The 5,531-nt window shown below is 30.9% G+C and overlaps 1 non-coding gene across 1 annotated transcript; it reads right to left on the reverse strand.

Moving 5' to 3' along the window:
* Nucleotides 1–449: 449 nt before the first annotated feature.
* LOC126004778 (U6 spliceosomal RNA) lies at nt 450–554 on the reverse strand. The gene has a single exon (XR_007494033.1). It is a non-coding gene; the product is annotated as a U6 spliceosomal RNA (small nuclear RNA).
* Nucleotides 555–5,531: the final 4,977 nt, after the last annotated feature.

The following is a 5,531-nucleotide window of genomic DNA, read 5'->3' on the forward strand; positions in this document are numbered from 1 at the left end:
TACTATTTTAATATTTCATCACAAATAAATGCTGTAATTTTTCTATACTTTAATTGATAAGAAAATTAATATATACTGGAATCAGCTTTTTTCATCAAATTTCAAACAAATTACCTTACTAGTTTTCCTGTCTAGTGAAATGTGGTTTTCATGTTAGAGCATAATGTTCTTTAAGAATTTTCTGCTTTTGAGTGTTAGTGACAATTTGCTTGAACACCAGAGGTTAAATCATAGATTTTTAAACTTAACCCTCAGTTTTGTTTGCTTTTACTATAAGAGAATGACACTTCTTTGGTACTCCTTGTATATATGTCACACATTGTCTTTGTTTTTTCAGTCTCAATCAAAGAACAATTCATGGGATTACTTCTGGATTTATACTTGTGCATTACTCCTGGAAAGCCATGGTTTATAACTTCTTGAAGGCAGGCTTGTTTAGTATTTTTTTTTTAAATATGGAAGGCTTCACGAATTTGCGTGTCATCCTCGTGCAGGGTCCATGCTAATCTTCTCTGTATCAAACAAATTTTAATGTATGCCTTGCCAAACAGAGCACACTGTTTAGTATTCTCAATTTTCCCAAATAACTTAAAAATACTCACTTAATTTATTTACTCCTTTGCCAAATGAGGATAATTGTAACACTTTCTTCATAGGATTTCAGCAGAATCAAATGGCCACTTAATTAGCATCATAGAAATTTTGTTATACGTATATAATTTGGGTTCTAATTTTCTTCATTCTCTTTTATCATATCTTCTCCCACTTTCTATGTTTACTATATAATAATCATCATTTTCACACTAGTTATTGACAATGACATATGTCACAATGTAGGATGGATATTTGAAGATGGATGAGGAGGTCAGAAAAAATATGTTCAAACACACAAAAAATGTAATTATTTCTTACTTGCATATTTAGAGACATAGACACAACTCTTATTCTCAAACAAATGGTAATTTTCTTATGTAAAAATTTACTTAATGAACCAAGAAAAAGTGGCTTTTTAGTTTTGTTTTGGGCCATTCTCAATGGTACTCTGACCCTTTTTTCCTGGGCACTACACTCAAGGATAACTCCTGGCAGTGTTCATGAAATCATATACAGTACCTAGGATCAAACCTGGTTGACCTAAAAGAAAATGTAGTCCACTGGTAGGAGCAGAAATTCTTTTATGAGTAGATATGTTGACTTTTAAGATGCATATCTCTCCCTGAATCATGAAGAAAGAAAGCCTACATTCTTGTTTGATTCTCAGAGGATGCCTTCTGTTTCTGTTTTTGTTTTTAATTATACTCCTATCTTGTTTATCTGATAAATTAATTCTGACCACATGGATAAATTTCTTCCAGATGATCACTTTACCTGTCATATATTTCTTTAATCAAAATTCACATGAAACTGTCATTTTTATATAAATTATGTTCCTCTTCTAATGATTTGCTCTATAACACTATAAAGCTTCAGAGAATATGTCTAAATGGATGTGGAAAATCATGATAATGTGTTTTCCAAATATTTTGTGCTTTATAATTAATAATTAATTAGTATATACTATGCAATTCAATGCACTTTTTTAAGCACATAAAATAATATATGCATATAAAGTATTGTTGTCAAAATTACTTGTAGTATATAGTGATTTCTAAATAAATCTATTTTGGTATCCTACAGAAAATTATAGACATTTTTAATGTCATCTATAAAGCTTGGAAGTTTTCTATTGTTCTTGTAGGTGTAATTTATAATTATTCTGTGGATCCATTCACTTATTTTTTTTAGATTTATCTCTATAATATAAAAACTAAAAATGGAGCAAAATTAATCTCAAATGCATTTTGTTAGATAACTTTATATTGAAAGTTAAAATAGACATGCTTATATTTTACCCAGTGGTTATTTTGGATATATTGTCATCTCCAGTGTGTGACAACATGCAGGCATGCATGTTAATGAAATTTGATGTGAAGAGTTTTCTGTATTAAAGTGACAGTGTTAATATTTCATTTCAAAGACAAAGGAAGTATTATAAGAGACAGGCGGAGCTGTATAATGTTAATATAATTACAAAACAACCAGCGGAAGAAACACCAGAAATGAGATGATCTATGTGAACATTCAATATTGGCAATCGAGTATTTGACCTTAACGTTTGACCAAAACACTTTTATTCCTTTTTTTTATTTTCCTCTTTCTCCAATTTTCATGGAAATATATACTTCCTTACTAAACATTCTCCTTTATTGCACTGTTTGCCTCTGGAAGCAAAGTGAGAAGAATATAATTTAAGGAAAAAGCAGACAAAATTGCATGAAGAGTTACGGCAAAGAGACTTACAGGCTTCAAATTAAATTGTCTATTCAGAATTGATAGAGCATTTCTAAAGCACATACTAATTAAAAAAACTTTTAAGATGAACATGTTTCTATGTAATTTACAGTTACATTAGAAATGCCCCTTATCATATAGTGGCTAAGATGTATTGAAAAGCATATCCATGTAAATATTAGTCATAGCAAAATTTGCAGCTAATATTTGCTACATTTCTTCCGGCTTTTGTTCATTTATTTTGTTCACTTTCATTATACAGTAAATTTTGTAATGTACGATAATCAATGTAATGATAACCAATGCAACGATAATCAGATAATGTCTTAATTGTATGTGATGGAAAAAGGCAAAGACTATAAATACTAGTTTTTAAAAAGGACATTGCCATTGCAAAGTTATAACCAACTAGTAGAAAATAAATTTTATGTTAGTAAAAGCAGTGCTATTATGTAAACTCAATACTGATAACTTCCAAATTTAGTATAACTTGTTATATATTATGATATGATAAATTATTTAAATAAGGTCTATCTTTTAGTTTTAATTATGAACTTGAAGATAATCTAAATAAAATGCTGACCAAATTGAAACGTTAGATTTAAAGAGCAACCTAAATATTGAAACACTCACTGAGGAAATGAACATGCAAATCATTTTCTCTATAATATGCGTAAGGCAACTGGTTAATGCTGGTAAATACTAAAGATCAGAGATTAATTAAACATTTTCTGGGGTATCCTGGAATAAGTTCTTTTTTCCCGGAAAAGAGACATTGATATATCACTCATGGGCAATGGTAAATAGCCTGACAGCATGGAAATATTTGAAACTGCTTCATAGAGGTCATCCAATCTGCTGAGGACTAATTAAAACTAGATATGTGCATGTTATTAAAGTTATGACCCAGTGGTCTTCTTCCACGAAGTAACCTGCTGAATTCGTATTGCTCAGGGGCCCTTGACATCTGCATTACCATTTTCTTCTTCAATTACTACTTATGTAGCTTCAGTAGAGTGAGAATGAATGTCATTCTGCCTTTGACGCTTTGAAAGTTAATTTGTTTTTAAACTTCAGATTTAAACTCCATCAGCCAGAAGTGTCAGAAATAAATACAAATTTATGTATTCTTGGGAGATGATTCAGCTCATCAATGCTGTGCATAAACATGTACAATAAACCTTCAAAACTAACTGACTTCTCAATTTGTTTCTATGTGAGCCAAACAGAAAATAAAAGACTTTGAAACTTTTTAATAATCTAGAGATCTGAAACTTGGTGACTTTGACTCTACAAATAAAATAACAGCTAAAAAAGGCATGTAACATTAAAAGTTATGGTATTAAAATAATACAAAGGTTATTTTAAATTATTTCAGTTACTTTAAATATATTTGTATATGTAGAATACTGTAATTTGTATTCAACTGTTTCATGTGTTTTCTTTTACATAATTATGTGATAGAAAACCTAATGTAAATCATAAAAAGGGTCACCTTTCTATGACAAATGTTTTATTTATTTAATTATATTTGATTTGGGGCCACCATTTTGTAGTGCTCAGTGTTTAATCCTGGTTCTGTGCAGGGATCACTAGATACCATGAATCTAACCATGTCACTAGTCTACATGACAAGCCCTTTCTCTGTTTAACTCCCTCCAGATGTGTATAAATTCACCTTAATTATCAGGAAACATTTCGAAGAGCAGTAATTAAAGTCATTGTTGGTGTTTCTCAGATGTAGCTCTGAGGGACTAGACCAAATGCACAAAACACCAAGTGAAAGATTGATTACAGAATTTACTTTTTAACAAGATGATTCAGCAAGAACAAAGAAGACCAGGATATTGGAAATACTGGTTAGAGAGAGAAGCCAAGGGAGTACTAGTCCAATAGAGTTTTTGAGCTTCTTTATTATCTTTCTTTATGAATAATAATAATAATAATAATAATAATCAGACCTCTTCAGAGTTTCCAGTTACACGTCTTAATAATTAATGGGAAAAACTATGTTTGGGAACCAATAAATAATCTCATGGAAAAATAAATTCTGCATCAAAATGGGAAATGAGTATATGGGTTTTAAGGATTGGGATGTTTTCACTGATATTTAACTGAACAGAGAATTTTTGCAAGTTAATATATAGTAATCAGTAGTAAGAGTTAAGATAAATGGGATATAAAATTATAGAAGTTTTATTTTATTATAAATTGGGGAAATTGCACAGGGTCTGAGCCAAGCCAGGCATGTAAGTTGAACACTTTAGAAACTTGAAGTGATTATTGAAACTTGACCACTTCAGTAACCACTAAGTGTTGATAACAGAGAGGTAATATGATTAGCTTTATCATATTATATATACATATATATATATCTCAGTGATAATTAAAATAATAAATAATTAGTTCAAGTGATGTCTTTTAAGTCTTTTTAAGTGATAGTTCATAGCTTAGTTACCTAACATGTTAATGTAAAAGCGGTGAACAGTGATCAACACACATTCCTATGTTTCAAAAAGGAGAGTCATTGTGTTTTATCAACTACAGTAATTGTTAAAGGAGGCTAAATGTTAACCTTAGTAACTTAAACAAATAATTTTATTCTAAGTTGGTTATAACTAGAGGAGCATGTTCTCAGTAAAATTAGGAGTATTTTTCTGATAAAATATTTCAATGTCACTGGAGAATTCTCAGAATATTTTGTTTATTATGATCATGAAATTCATAGGAATGATATATCTGTTTCTTTTCTTTTTCTTTTTTTCTTTTCTTTTTCTTTCTTTTTTTTTTTTTTTTTTTGGTTTTTGGGCCACACCTGGCGATGCTCAGGGGTTACTCCTGGCTGTCTGCTCAGAAATAGCTCCTGGCAGGCATGGGGGACCAAATGGGACACCGGAAATCGAACCAATCACCTTTGGTCCTGGATCAGCTGCTTGCAAGGCAAACTCCTCTGTGCTATCTCTCCAGGCCCATCTGTGTCTTTTTCTGGCTATCATCCACTTGCACGTAGATTCCTTTATATGAGCCTTATGTTTTACTGGTGTTTTCTTATGCCTGTATTATGACCCCTTTTCAACCAGTTGTCAGCTTCTGACACGGGTGAAATTCACTTGGCCCCCAGTTGGGAAAGGCTGACATAAACGAAATAAGAGAATAGAATTAGAACTGAAAGCTAAACTTGCATAAGTAAAAAAATCAAG

The sequence above is a fragment of the Suncus etruscus genome, chromosome 3 (assembly GCF_024139225.1).
Source record: "Suncus etruscus isolate mSunEtr1 chromosome 3, mSunEtr1.pri.cur, whole genome shotgun sequence".
Taxonomy (NCBI): Eukaryota; Metazoa; Chordata; class Mammalia; order Eulipotyphla; family Soricidae; genus Suncus; species Suncus etruscus.